This window comes from Balaenoptera borealis (assembly GCF_965194805.1).
Source record: "Balaenoptera borealis genome assembly, chromosome: 9".
Lineage (NCBI taxonomy): Eukaryota > Metazoa > Chordata > Mammalia > Artiodactyla > Balaenopteridae > Balaenoptera > Balaenoptera borealis.
Genome location: NC_138873.1, coordinates 72410234 through 72427005, shown reverse-complemented (window position 1 = coordinate 72427005; position 16772 = coordinate 72410234).

The following is a 16772-nucleotide window of genomic DNA, read 5'->3' as shown; positions in this document are numbered from 1 at the left end:
GCCTTATTCACAATAGCCAAGACAGTGAAGCAATCAAAATATCCAACAACAGGTAAATGGATAAAGAAGAAGTGGTCCGTGTACACAATGGAATATTAGCCATGGAAGACAATGAACCATTGCTCTTTGAGGCACCACAAATGAGTCTAGAGATAATCACGAAAGATGAGGTAAGTTGGAAAGCAAAAGACCTGTGTTCTATGATAGCACTTATAGGCGTTATCTAATAACTGACACAAATGAACATATTTCCACAGAGAAAGACACTCACGGATTTAGAAAACAAACTATGCTCATCTAAAACGACAGGTTGGGGGAATGGATAAATTAAGATTAGTGTTACTATACGTATACAAACACATATGATATACATATCTCAAAAAGACCAACCATATAGCAAGGGAAGTCTGCGGAACCCTCAGTAACATTTTACATGGGAAGAGGATCTGTACTTGAATAGACATATATAATGTACAAATGAACCAGATTGTGTACACCTAGGACAAACAATATTCTATGCTTTACCCCAATTAAAACACTTTTAAAAACCAAGAGGAAATAATGACACATAAACTTATGGGGCTTTCTCCACGCACATTCCAATGTAATTTACAACCTAGGAACACGACTTCCAGAAAGGCTCTGCTGCCCTACTCCCCAGATTTGGGAATGGAGAAATGCTGCCTCCTTGAGGCCACTTCCCACAACAGCAGCTTTAAACCCATTGCTAAAGGTCACTAAATATTCACCAAACTTGCAGTTCGGGAAATGACACCTGCTCTCTAAAAAAACGCTGGGGTGGAAAATCGACCAAATAACTCAAAAGAGGGCAACCTTCCAAGAAGACAATTTCAAGAGTTATATCGTACTGCCAATTGTTTCCTTTTTTTAACGGAAAAGAAAACGGCGGAGAAAAATGATGAGTTTTACGAATTTTCAAAGACATGCAAACCCAAATTACAAAAACCTATCAGCTCACAGCAGCCAGAAGGGCCATTAGCATCAATGCTGTAAACAATAAATGCTGAAGCGATTGTGGAGAAATGCGTACCCTCGATTCTAAGGGGGACGTGGTAAGAGCCACTAATGAAAACACAAAGAAGGTGCTTTGAAAAGGGAAACACGGTGCTACCAGTCAATCAATCACACCCACTGCTGGGCCTATCACCTGAGAAAATGAGAATCAAAAAGTCACAGGCTGGCAATCCTGCACTCCAACAATATTTACCATAGCCAACACTTGGAAGCAATGAAAATGTCCATCAACCGAGGAATGCACAAAGAAGAAGTGGTCCACGTACACAGTGGAAAATTACTCCAATAAAAAATAAAAATTAAATTTAAAAATCCAACGAAAGTAAGGAGACATCAGCTTGTGTGGGTTTGTCCGGGCACACTCCACTCTAATTTATAACCGAGAAACACCACAGGCCGCCAGGGCTTTTCCCTAGTTCCCAGGGTGGGGAACATAGAAAGGCTGCCGCCCTCTGGCAGTTACCTGCAAAAGCAGTTTTAAAGCCTGTGCTAATGATCATTTCATAGGAACAAGTACTGCAGAACTGTAAATGAAACCTGCCCTCAAAATGTCTTCAGGGAGGTAACGGCCAAAACATTTCAAAAGGTGACACGTACGTTAAGAGAACACTTTGAAGAACTAAGGGGTAATCACTGCTTGAAAAATAAAAAGGACATGCCTTAAAGCTCAATTTCAACGGATTATGAGGCACATGCGAATTCAACCACAAAGAGGTATCAGCTCACACTTGTCAGAATAACCATGAGCAAGAAAACTACAAACAATAACTGCTGAAGGTGTTGTGGAGAAATGCATACCCTCAACTTCAAGGGGGACGTAAGTTGGAAAGGGCCACGAATGAGAACAGAATGGAGGTGCCTTAAAAAGGTAAACATTGTGCTACCATATGATCCAGCAGGCCCACTCCTCCACCTATAATCTAAGAAGAGAGAATTGGAAAGACACAGGCAGGCAAATCTGCATTGCCCAGTATTACAATAGCCAAGATATGGAAGTAACCAAAAAGACCACCAACAGATGGGTGGGCAAAGAAGAACTCCTCCATGTACAGATGGAATATTCGCTAGTGAAAAAAATGAAACAATGCCATTTGCAGCACCATAGATGAGTCTAGACGTAATCACGCCACGTGTAGTAAGTGAGAAAGCAAAAGGCACATATCCTATCATATCACTTTCAGGAGTTACTTAAAAATTGATACCAATGAAGATATTTCCACAGAGAAAGGCAATCACAGATTCATTAAAAAACTTATGGTTCACCAAATAGAAAGGGATGAGGATTGGATACATTGCCATATTGGGGTTAACAGAGATATACAAACCATGTGAAATATATAACCCCCAAAGACGTACGGAAGACCAGGAGAAGACTACTCAACATTGTGTCATAACCTACATTGGCAAAGGATGCGAGGAAGAATAGATACATGTATATGTGTGAAAGAACCACATCTTGCACACCTAGAACAAACAAACCATTGTAATCAAATTTGCTGGGATAAAAAATAAAAAGTAAATTACAAATACGAACAAGAAGTAATGAGACATAAAGTTAAAGGGCTTTTTCCTGGCACATTCCATTCTAATATACAACCTCGAACACCACTTCCATTAAGGCTCTGTTTCCCTAGGAACCAAATTTGGTAAAGGAGAAATGCTGCCACCTAGTGGCCGTTTCCTGCAAGAGCAGCTTTAAAGTCACAGCTAATGGTCACTTAACATTCACAAGGACTCAGGGCTGTAAAGGACACTTGCCCTAAATATTTGTGCTGAAGTAGGGAATGGACAAAAAATTCAAAACAGGCAAATGTTTCAAGAAGAGATTAGGAAGAGTTAAGTTTTACTCACACTCTTTGTAAAAAAAAAGGAAAATGGATAAAAGCTCAACCTCAGGGAGTGTTAGACGCATGCAATCTAATCTACAAAAAGTTTCAACTTACACCAGTCGGCTGACCATCAGCAAAAAGTCTACAAACAATAAATGCTGAAGGGGTTTTAGAGAACTGTGTACCCTCTGCCTGCTGGTGAGACGTAAAGGGGTAACAGCCAATAATGAGAACAGAAAGGAGCTGCGTTTAAAAGTAAAAATGGAGGTACTATTCAATCCAGCAGGCGCACCATTGGACCTCTCACCTGAGAAGACAATCGAGAAGACACAGGCCGCAAAAGCTGCAGTGCAGCCTTATTCACAATAGCCAAGACAGTGAAGCAATCAAAATGTCCAACAACAGGTAAATGGATAAAGAAGAAGTGGTCCGTGTACACAATGGAATATTAGCCATGGAAGACAATGAACCATTGCTCTTTGAGGCACCACAAATGAGTCTGGAGATAATCACGAAAGATGAGGTAAGTTGGAAAGCAAAAGACCTGTGTTCTATGATAGCACTTATAGGCGTTATCTAATAACTGACACAAATGAACATATTTCCACAGAGAAAGACACTCACGGATTTAGAAAACAAACTATGCTCATCTAAAACGACAGGTGGGGGGAATGGATAAATTAAGATTAGTGTTACTATACGTATACAAACACATATGATATACATATCTCAAAAAGACCAACCATATAGCAAGGGAAGTCTGCGGAACCCTCTGTAACATTTTACATGGGAAGAGGATCTGTACTTGAATAGACATATATAATGTACAAATGAACCAGATTGTGTACACCTAGGACAAACAATATTCTAAGCTTTACCCCAATTAAAACACTTTTAAAAACCAAGAAGAAATAATGACACATAAACTTATGGGGGTTTCTCCACGCACATTCCAATGTAATTTACAACCTAGGAACACGACTTCCAGAAAGGCTCTGCTGCCCTACTCCCCAGATTTGGGAATGGAGAAATGCTGCCTCCTTGAGGCCACTTCCCACAACAGCAGCTTTAAACCCATTGCTAAAGGTCACTAAATATTCACCAAACTTGCAGTTCGGGAAATGACACCTGCTCTCTAAAAAAACGCTGGGGTGGAAAATCGACCAAATAACTCAAAAGAGGGCAACCTTCCAAGAAGACAATTTCAACAGTTATATCGTACTGCCAATTGTTTCCTTTTTTTAACGGAAAAGAAAACGGCGGAGAAAAATGATGAGTTTTACGAATTTTCAAAGACATGCAAACCCAAATTACAAAAACCTATCAGCTCACAGCAGCCAGAAGGGCCATTAGCATCAATGCTGTAAACAATAAATGCTGAAGCGATTGTGGAGAAATGCGTACCCTCGATTCTAAGGGGGACGTGGTAAGAGCCACTAATGAAAACACAAAGAAGGTGCTTTGAAAAGGGAAACACGGTGCTACCAGTCAATCAATCACACCCACTGCTGGGCCTATCACCTGAGAAAATGAGAATCAAAAAGTCACAGGCTGGCAATCCTGCACTCCAACAATATTTACCATAGCCAACACTTGGAAGCAATGAAAATGTCCATCAACCGAGGAATGCACAAAGAAGAAGTGGTCCACGTACACAGTGGAAAATTACTCCAATAAAAAATAAAAATTAAATTTAAAAATCCAACGAAAGTAAGGAGACATCAGCTTGTGTGGGTTTGTCCGGGCACACTCCACTCTAATTTATAACTGAGAAACACCACAGGCCGCCAGGGCTTTTCCCTAGTTCCCAGGGTGGGGAACATAGAAAGGCTGCCGCCCTCTGGCAGTTACCTGCAAAAGCAGTTTTAAAGCCTGTGCTAATGGTCATTTCATAGGAACAAGTACTGCAGAACTGTAAATGAAACCTGCCCTCAAAATGTCTTCAGGGAGGTAACGGCCAAAACATTTCAAAAGGTGACACGTACGTTAAGAGAACACTTTGAAGAACTAAGGGGTAATCACTGCTTGAAAAATAAAAAGGACATGCCTTAAAGCTCAATTTCAACGGATTATGAGGCACATGCGAATTCAACCACAAAGAGGTATCAGCTCACACTTGTCAGAATAACCATGAGCAAGAAAACTACAAACAATAACTGCTGAAGGTGTTGTGGAGAAATGCATACCCTCAACTTCAAGGGGGACGTAAGTTGGAAAGGGCCACGAATGAGAACAGAATGGAGGTGCCTTAAAAAGGTAAACATTGTGCTACCATATGATCCAGCAGGCCCACTCCTCCACCTATAATCTAAGAAGAGAGAATTGGAAAGACACAGGCAGGCAAATCTGCATTGCCCAGTATTACAATAGCCAAGATATGGAAGTAACCAAAAAGACCACCAACAGATGGGTGGGCAAAGAAGAACTCCTCCATGTACAGATGGAATATTCGCTAGTGAAAAAAATGAAACAATGCCATTTGCAGCACCATAGATGAGTCTAGACGTAATCACGCCACGTGTAGTAAGTGAGAAAGCAAAAGGCACATATCCTATCATATCACTTTCAGGAGTTACTTAAAAATTGATACCAATGAAGATATTTCCACAGAGAAAGGCAATCACAGATTCATTAAAAAACTTATGGTTCACCAAATAGAAAGGGATGAGGATTGGATACATTGCCATATTGGGGTTAACAGAGATATACAAACCATGTGAAATATATAACCCCCAAAGACGTACGGAAGACCAGGAGAAGACTACTCAACATTGTGTCATAACCTACATTGGCAAAGGATGCGAGGAAGAATAGATACATGTATATGTGTGAAAGAACCACATCTTGCACACCTAGAACAAACAAACCATTGTAATCAAATTTGCTGGGATAAAAAATAAAAAGTAAATTACAAATACGAACAAGAAGTAATGAGACATAAAGTTAAAGGGCTTTTTCCTGGCACATTCCATTCTAATATACAACCTCGAACACCACTTCCATTAAGGCTCTGTTTCCCTAGGAACCAAATTTGGTACAGGAGAAATGCTGCCACCTAGTGGCCGTTTCCTGCAAGAGCAGCTTTAAAGTCACAGCTAATGGTCACTTAACATTCACAAGGACTCAGGGCTGTAAAGGACACTTGCCCTAAATATTTGTGCTGAAGTAGGGAATGGACAAAAAATTCAAAACAGGCAAATGTTTCAAGAAGAGATTAGGAAGAGTTAAGTTTTACTCACACTCTTTGTAAAAAAAAAGGAAAATGGATAAAAGCTCAACCTCAGGGAGTGTTAGACGCATGCAATCTAATCTACAAAAAGTTTCAACTTACACCAGTCGGCTGACCATCAGCAAAAAGTCTACAAACAATAAATGCTGAAGGGGTTTTAGAGAACTGTGTACCCTCTGCCTGCTGGTGAGACGTAAAGGGGTAACAGGCAGTAATGAGAACAGAAAGGAGCTGCGTTTAAAAGTAAAAATGGAGGTACTATTCAATCCAGCAGGCGCACCATTGGACCTCTCACCTGAGAAGACAATCGAGAAGACACAGGCCGCAAAAGCTGCAGTGCAGCCTTATTCACAATAGCCAAGACAGTGAAGCAATCAAAATGTCCAACAACAGGTAAATGGATAAAGAAGAAGTGGTCCGTGTACACAATGGAATATTAGCCATGGAAGACAATGAACCATTGCTCTTTGAGGCACCACAAATGAGTCTGGAGATAATCACGAAAGATGAGGTAAGTTGGAAAGCAAAAGACCTGTGTTCTATGATAGCACTTATAGGCGTTATCTAATAACTGACACAAATGAACATATTTCCACAGAGAAAGACACTCACGGATTTAGAAAACAAACTATGCTCATCTAAAACGACAGGTGGGGGGAATGGATAAATTAAGATTAGTGTTACTATACGTATACAAACACATATGATATACATATCTCAAAAAGACCAACCATATAGCAAGGGAAGTCTGCGGAACCCTCTGTAACATTTTACATGGGAAGAGGATCTGTACTTGAATAGACATATATAATGTACAAATGAACCAGATTGTGTACACCTAGGACAAACAATATTCTAAGCTTTACCCCAATTAAAACACTTTTAAAAACCAAGAAGAAATAATGACACATAAACTTATGGGGGTTTCTCCACGCACATTCCAATGTAATTTACAACCTAGGAACACGACTTCCAGAAAGGCTCTGCTGCCCTACTCCCCAGATTTGGGAATGGAGAAATGCTGCCTCCTTGAGGCCACTTCCCACAACAGCAGCTTTAAACCCATTGCTAAAGGTCACTAAATATTCACCAAACTTGCAGTTTGGGAAATGACACCTGCTCTCTAAAAAAACGCTGGGGTGGAAAATCGACCAAATAACTCAAAAGAGGGCAACCTTCCAAGAAGACAATTTCAAGAGTTATATCGTACTGCCAATTGTTTCCTTTTTTTAACGGAAAAGAAAACGGCGGAGAAAAATGATGAGTTTTACGAATTTTCAAAGACATGCAAACCCAAATTACAAAAACCTATCAGCTCACAGCAGCCAGAAGGGCCATTAGCATCAATGCTGTAAACAATAAATGCTGAAGCGATTGTGGAGAAATGCGTACCCTCGATTCTAAGGGGGACGTGGTAAGAGCCACTAATGAAAACACAAAGAAGGTGCTTTGAAAAGGGAAACACGGTGCTACCAGTCAATCAATCACACCCACTGCTGGGCCTATCACCTGAGAAAATGAGAATCAAAAAGTCACAGGCTGGCAATCCTGCACTCCAACAATATTTACCATAGCCAACACTTGGAAGCAATGAAAATGTCCATCAACCGAGGAATGCACAAAGAAGAAGTGGTCCACGTACACAGTGGAAAATTACTCCAATAAAAAATAAAAATTAAATTTAAAAATCCAACGAAAGTAAGGAGACATCAGCTTGTGTGGGTTTGTCCGGGCACACTCCACTCTAATTTATAACCGAGAAACACCACAGGCCGCCAGGGCTTTTCCCTAGTTCCCAGGGTGGGGAACATAGAAAGGCTGCCGCCCTCTGGCAGTTACCTGCAAAAGCAGTTTTAAAGCCTGTGCTAATGGTCATTTCATAGGAACAAGTACTGCAGAACTGTAAATGAAACCTGCCCTCAAAATGTCTTCAGGGAGGTAACGGCCAAAACATTTCAAAAGGTGACACGTACGTTAAGAGAACACTTTGAAGAACTAAGGGGTAATCACTGCTTGAAAAATAAAAAGGACATGCCTTAAAGCTCAATTTCAACGGATTATGAGGCACATGCGAATTCAACCACAAAGAGGTATCAGCTCACACTTGTCAGAATAACCATGAGCAAGAAAACTACAAACAATAAATGCTGAAGGTGTTGTGGAGAAATGCATACCCTCAACTTCAAGGGGGACGTAAGTTGGAAAGGGCCACGAATGAGAACAGAATGGAGGTGCCTTAAAAAGGTAAACATTGTGCTACCATATGATCCAGCAGGCCCACTCCTCCACCTATAATCTAAGAAGAGAGAATTGGAAAGACACAGGCAGGCAAATCTGCATTGCCCAGTATTACAATAGCCAAGATATGGAAGTAACCAAAAAGACCACCAACAGATGGGTGGGCAAAGAAGAACTCCTCCATGTACAGATGGAATATTCGCTAGTGAAAAAAATGAAACAATGCCATTTGCAGCACCATAGATGAGTCTAGACGTAATCACGCCACGTGTACTACGTGAGAAAGCAAAAGGCACATATCCTATCATATCACTTTCAGGAGTTACTTAAAAATTGATACCAATGAAGATATTTCCACAGAGAAAGGCAATCACAGATTCATTAAAAAACTTATGGTTCACCAAATAGAAAGGGATGAGGATTGGATACATTGCCATATTGGGGTTAACAGAGATATACAAACCATGTGAAATATATAACCCCCAAAGACGTACGGAAGACCAGGAGAAGACTACTCAACATTGTGTCATAACCTACATTGGCAAAGGATGCGAGGAAGAATAGATACATGTATATGTGTGAAAGAACCACATCTTGCACACCTAGAACAAACAAACCATTGTAATCAAATTTGCTGGGATAAAAAATAAAAAGTAAATTACAAATACGAACAAGAAGTAATGAGACATAAAGTTAAAGGGCTTTTTCCTGGCACATTCCATTCTAATATACAACCTCGAACACCACTTCCATTAAGGCTCTGTTTCCCTAGGAACCAAATTTGGTAAAGGAGAAATGCTGCCACCTAGTGGCCGTTTCCTGCAAGAGCAGCTTTAAAGTCACAGCTAATGGTCACTTAACATTCACAAGGACTCAGGGCTGTAAAGGACACTTGCCCTAAATATTTGTGCTGAAGTAGGGAATGGACAAAAAATTCAAAACAGGCAAATGTTTCAAGAAGAGATTAGGAAGAGTTAAGTTTTACTCACACTCTTTGTAAAAAAAAAGGAAAATGGATAAAAGCTCAACCTCAGGGAGTGTTAGACGCATGCAATCTAATCTACAAAAAGTTTCAACTTACACCAGTCGGCTGACCATCAGCAAAAAGTCTACAAACAATAAATGCTGAAGGGGTTTTAGAGAACTGTGTACCCTCTGCCTGCTGGTGAGACGTAAAGGGGTAACAGCCAATAATGAGAACAGAAAGGAGCTGCGTTTAAAAGTAAAAATGGAGGTACTATTCAATCCAGCAGGCGCACCATTGGACCTCTCACCTGAGAAGACAATCGAGAAGACACAGGCCGCAAAAGCTGCAGTGCAGCCTTATTCACAATAGCCAAGACAGTGAAGCAATCAAAATGTCCAACAACAGGTAAATGGATAAAGAAGAAGTGGTCTGTGTACACAATGGAATATTAGCCATGGAAGACAATGAACCATTGCTCTTTGAGGCACCACAAATGAGTCTGGAGATAATCACGAAAGATGAGGTAAGTTGGAAAGCAAAAGACCTGTGTTCTATGATAGCACTTATAGGCGTTATCTAATAACTGACACAAATGAACATATTTCCACAGAGAAAGACACTCACGGATTTAGAAAACAAACTATGCTCATCTAAAACGACAGGTGGGGGGAATGGATAAATTAAGATTAGTGTTACTATACGTATACAAACACATATGGTATACATATCTCAAAAAGACCAACCATATAGCAAGGGAAGTCTGCGGAACCCTCTGTAACATTTTACATGGGAAGAGGATCTGTACTTGAATAGACATATATAATGTATAAATGAACCAGATTGTGTACACCTAGGACAAACAATATTCTAAGCTTTACCCCAATTAAAACACTTTTAAAAACCAAGAAGAAATAATGACACATAAACTTATGGGGGTTTCTCCACGCACATTCCAATGTAATTTACAACCTAGGAACACGACTTCCAGAAAGGCTCTGCTGCCCTACTCCCCAGATTTGGGAATGGAGAAATGCTGCCTCCTTGAGGCCACTTCCCACAACAGCAGCTTTAAACCCATTGCTAAAGGTCACTAAATATTCACCAAACTTGCAGTTCGGGAAATGACACCTGCTCTCTAAAAAAACGCTGGGGTGGAAAATCGACCAAATAACTCAAAAGAGGGCAACCTTCCAAGAAGACAATTTCAACAGTTATATCGTACTGCCAATTGTTTCCTTTTTTTAACGGAAAAGAAAACGGCGGAGAAAAATGATGAGTTTTACGAATTTTCAAAGACATGCAAACCCAAATTACAAAAACCTATCAGCTCACAGCAGCCAGAAGGGCCATTAGCATCAATGCTGTAAACAATAAATGCTGAAGCGATTGTGGAGAAATGCGTACCCTCGATTCTAAGGGGGACGTGGTAAGAGCCACTAATGAAAACACAAAGAAGGTGCTTTGAAAAGGGAAACACGGTGCTACCAGTCAATCAATCACACCCACTGCTGGGCCTATCACCTGAGAAAATGAGAATCAAAAAGTCACAGGCTGGCAATCCTGCACTCCAACAATATTTACCATAGCCAACACTTGGAAGCAATGAAAATGTCCATCAACCGAGGAATGCACAAAGAAGAAGTGGTCCACGTACACAGTGGAAAATTACTCCAATAAAAAATAAAAATTAAATTTAAAAATCCAACGAAAGTAAGGAGACATCAGCTTGTGTGGGTTTGTCCGGGCACACTCCACTCTAATTTATAACTGAGAAACACCACAGGCCGCCAGGGCTTTTCCCTAGTTCCCAGGGTGGGGAACATAGAAAGGCTGCCGCCCTCTGGCAGTTACCTGCAAAAGCAGTTTTAAAGCCTGTGCTAATGGTCATTTCATAGGAACAAGTACTGCAGAACTGTAAATGAAACCTGCCCTCAAAATGTCTTCAGGGAGGTAACGGCCAAAACATTTCAAAAGGTGACACGTACGTTAAGAGAACACTTTGAAGAACTAAGGGGTAATCACTGCTTGAAAAATAAAAAGGACATGCCTTAAAGCTCAATTTCAACGGATTATGAGGCACATGCGAATTCAACCACAAAGAGGTATCAGCTCACACTTGTCAGAATAACCATGAGCAAGAAAACTACAAACAATAACTGCTGAAGGTGTTGTGGAGAAATGCATACCCTCAACTTCAAGGGGGACGTAAGTTGGAAAGGGCCACGAATGAGAACAGAATGGAGGTGCCTTAAAAAGGTCAACATTGTGCTACCATATGATCCAGCAGGCCCACTCCTCCACCTATAATCTAAGAAGAGAGAATTGGAAAGACACAGGCAGGCAAATCTGCATTGCCCAGTATTACAATAGCCAAGATATGGAAGTAACCAAAAAGACCACCAACAGATGGGTGGGCAAAGAAGAACTCCTCCATGTACAGATGGAATATTCGCTAGTGAAAAAAATGAAACAATGCCATTTGCAGCACCATAGATGAGTCTAGACGTAATCACGCCACGTGTACTACGTGAGAAAGCAAAAGGCACATATCCTATCATATCACTTTCAGGAGTTACTTAAAAATTGATACCAATGAAGATATTTCCACAGAGAAAGGCAATCACAGATTCATTAAAAAACTTATGGTTCACCAAATAGAAAGGGATGAGGATTGGATACATTGCCATATTGGGGTTAACAGAGATATACAAACCATGTGAAATATATAACCCCCAAAGACGTACGGAAGACCAGGAGAAGACTACTCAACATTGTGTCATAACCTACATTGGCAAAGGATGCGAGGAAGAATAGATACATGTATATGTGTGAAAGAACCACATCTTGCACACCTAGAACAAACAAACCATTGTAATCAAATTTGCTGGGATAAAAAATAAAAAGTAAATTACAAATACGAACAAGAAGTAATGAGACATAAAGTTAAAGGGCTTTTTCCTGGCACATTCCATTCTAATATACAACCTAGAACACCACTTCCATTAAGGCTCTGTTTCCCTAGGAACCAAATTTGGTAAAGGAGAAATGCTGCCACCTAGTGGCCGTTTCCTGCAAGAGCAGCTTTAAAGTCACAGCTAATGGTCACTTAACATTCACAAGGACTCAGGGCTGTAAAGGACACTTGCCCTAAATATTTGTGCTGAAGTAGGGAATGGACAAAAAATTCAAAACAGGCAAATGTTTCAAGAAGAGATTAGGAAGAGTTAAGTTTTACTCACACTCTTTGTAAAAAAAAAAGGAAAATGGATAAAAGCTCAACCTCAGGGAGTGTTAGACGCATGCAATCTAATCTACAAAAAGTTTCAACTTACACCAGTCGGCTGACCATCAGCAAAAAGTCTACAAACAATAAATGCTGAAGGGGTTTTAGAGAACTGTGTACCCTCTGCCTGCTGGTGAGACGTAAAGGGGTAACAGCCAATAATGAGAACAGAAAGGAGCTGCGTTTAAAAGTAAAAATGGAGGTACTATTCAATCCAGCAGGCGCACCATTGGACCTCTCACCTGAGAAGACAATCGAGAAGACACAGGCCGCAAAAGCTGCAGTGCAGCCTTATTCACAATAGCCAAGACAGTGAAGCAATCAAAATGTCCAACAACAGGTAAATGGATAAAGAAGAAGTGGTCCGTGTACACAATGGAATATTAGCCATGGAAGACAATGAACCATTGCTCTTTGAGGCACCACAAATGAGTCTGGAGATAATCACGAAAGATGAGGTAAGTTGGAAAGCAAAAGACCTGTGTTCTATGATAGCACTTATAGGCGTTATCTAATAACTGACACAAATGAACATATTTCCACGGAGAAAGACACTCACAGATTTAGAAAACAAACTATGCTCATCTAAAACGACAGGTGGGGGGAATGGATAAATTAAGATTAGTGTTACTATACGTATACAAACACATATGATATACATATCTCAAAACGACCAACCATATAGCAAGGGAAGTCTGCGGAACACTCTGTAACATTTTACATGGGAAGAGGATCTGTACTTGAATAGACATATATAATGTACAAATGAACCAGATTGTGTACACCTAGGACAAACAATATTCTAAGCTTTACCCCAATTAAAACACTTTTAAAAACCAAGAAGAAATAATGACACATAAACTTATGGGGGTTTCTCCACGCACATTCCAATGTAATTTACAACCTAGGAACACGACTTCCAGAAAGGCTCTGCTGCCCTACTCCCCAGATTTGGGAATGGAGAAATGCTGCCTCCTTGAGGCCACTTCCCACAACAGCAGCTTTAAACCCATTGCTAAAGGTCACTAAATATTCACCAAACTTGCAGTTTGGGAAATGACACCTGCTCTCTAAACAAACGCTGGGGTGGAAAATCGACCAAATAACTCAAAAGAGGGCAACCTTCAAAGAAGACAATTTCAAGAGTTATATCGTACTGCCAATTGTTTCCTTTTTTTAACGGAAAAGAAAACGGCGGAGAAAAATGATGAGTTTTACGAATTTTCAAAGACATGCAAACCCAAATTACAAAAACCTATCAGCTCACAGCAGCCAGAAGGGCCATTAGCATCAATGCTGTAAACAATAAATGCTGAAGCGATTGTGGAGAAATGCGTACCCTCGATTCTAAGGGGGACGTGGTAAGAGCCACTAATGAAAACACAAAGAAGGTGCTTTGAAAAGGGAAACACGGTGCTACCAGTCAATCAATCACACCCACTGCTGGGCCTATCACCTGAGAAAATGAGAATCAAAAAGTCACAGGCTGGCAATCCTGCACTCCAACAATATTTACCATAGCCAACACTTGGAAGCAATGAAAATGTCCATCAACCGAGGAATGCACAAAGAAGAAGTGGTCCACGTACACAGTGGAAAATTACTCCAATAAAAAATAAAAATTAAATTTAAAAATCCAACGAAAGTAAGGAGACATCAGCTTGTGTGGGTTTGTCCGGGCACACTCCACTCTAATTTATAACCGAGAAACACCACAGGCCGCCAGGGCTTTTCCCTAGTTCCCAGGGTGGGGAACATAGAAAGGCTGCCGCCCTCTGGCAGTTACCTGCAAAAGCAGTTTTAAAGCCTGTGCTAATGGTCATTTCATAGGAACAAGTACTGCAGAACTGTAAATGAAACCTGCCCTCAAAATGTCTTCAGGGAGGTAACGGCCAAAACATTTCAAAAGGTGACACGTACGTTAAGAGAACACTTTGAAGAACTAAGGGGTAATCACTGCTTGAAAAATAAAAAGGACATGCCTTAAAGCTCAATTTCAACGGATTATGAGGCACATGCGAATTCAACCACAAAGAGGTATCAGCTCACACTTGTCAGAATAACCATGAGCAAGAAAACTACAAACAATAAATGCTGAAGGTGTTGTGGAGAAATGCATACCCTCAACTTCAAGGGGGACGTAAGTTGGAAAGGGCCACGAATGAGAACAGAATGGAGGTGCCTTAAAAAGGTAAACATTGTGCTACCATATGATCCAGCAGGCCCACTCCTCCACCTATAATCTAAGAAGAGAGAATTGGAAAGACACAGGCAGGCAAATCTGCATTGCCCAGTATTACAATAGCCAAGATATGGAAGTAACCAAAAAGACCACCAACAGATGGGTGGGCAAAGAAGAACTCCTCCATGTACAGATGGAATATTCGCTAGTGAAAAAAATGAAACAATGCCATTTGCAGCACCATAGATGAGTCTAGACGTAATCACGCCACGTGTACTACGTGAGAAAGCAAAAGGCACATATCCTATCATATCACTTTCAGGAGTTACTTAAAAATTGATACCAATGAAGATATTTCCACAGAGAAAGGCAATCACAGATTCATTAAAAAACTTATGGTTCACCAAATAGAAAGGGATGAGGATTGGATACATTGCCATATTGGGGTTAACAGAGATATACAAACCATGTGAAATATATAACCCCCAAAGACGTACGGAAGACCAGGAGAAGACTACTCAACATTGTGTCATAACCTACATTGGCAAAGGATGCGAGGAAGAATAGATACATGTATATGTGTGAAAGAACCACATCTTGCACACCTAGAACAAACAAACCATTGTAATCAAATTTGCTGGGATAAAAAATAAAAAGTAAATTACAAATACGAACAAGAAGTAATGAGACATAAAGTTAAAGGGCTTTTTCCTGGCACATTCCATTCTAATATACAACCTAGAACACCACTTCCATTAAGGCTCTGTTTCCCTAGGAACCAAATTTGGTAAAGGAGAAATGCTGCCACCTAGTGGCCGTTTCCTGCAAGAGCAGCTTTAAAGTCACAGCTAATGGTCACTTAACATTCACAAGGACTCAGGGCTGTAAAGGACACTTGCCCTAAATATTTGTGCTGAAGTAGGGAATGGACAAAAAATTCAAAACAGGCAAATGTTTCAAGAAGAGATTAGGAAGAGTTAAGTTTTACTCACACTCTTTGTAAAAAAAAAAGGAAAATGGATAAAAGCTCAACCTCAGGGAGTGTTAGACGCATGCAATCTAATCTACAAAAAGTTTCAACTTACACCAGTCGGCTGACCATCAGCAAAAAGTCTACAAACAATAAATGCTGAAGGGGTTTTAGAGAACTGTGTACCCTCTGCCTGCTGGTGAGACGTAAAGGGGTAACAGCCAATAATGAGAACAGAAAGGAGCTGCGTTTAAAAGTAAAAATGGAGGTACTATTCAATCCAGCAGGCGCACCATTGGACCTCTCACCTGAGAAGACAATCGAGAAGACACAGGCCGCAAAAGCTGCAGTGCAGCCTTATTCACAATAGCCAAGACAGTGAAGCAATCAAAATGTCCAACAACAGGTAAATGGATAAAGAAGAAGTGGTCCGTGTACACAATGGAATATTAGCCATGGAAGACAATGAACCATTGCTCTTTGAGGCACCACAAATGAGTCTGGAGATAATCACGAAAGATGAGGTAAGTTGGAAAGCAAAAGACCTGTGTTCTATGATAGCACTTATAGGCGTTATCTAATAACTGACACAAATGAACATATTTCCACGGAGAAAGACACTCACAGATTTAGAAAACAAACTATGCTCATCTAAAACGACAGGTGGGGGGAATGGATAAATTAAGATTAGTGTTACTATACGTATACAAACACATATGATATACATATCTCAAAACGACCAACCATATAGCAAGGGAAGTCTGCGGAACACTCTGTAACATTTTACATGGGAAGAGGATCTGTACTTGAATAGACATATATAATGTACAAATGAACCAGATTGTGTACACCTAGGACAAACAATATTCTAAGCTTTACCCCAATTAAAACACTTTTAAAAACCAAGAAGAAATAATGACACATAAACTTATGGGGGTTTCTCCACGCACATTCCAATGTAATTTACAACCTAGGAACACGACTTCCAGAAAGGCTCTGCTGCCCTACTCCCCAGATTTGGGAATGGAGAAATGCTGCC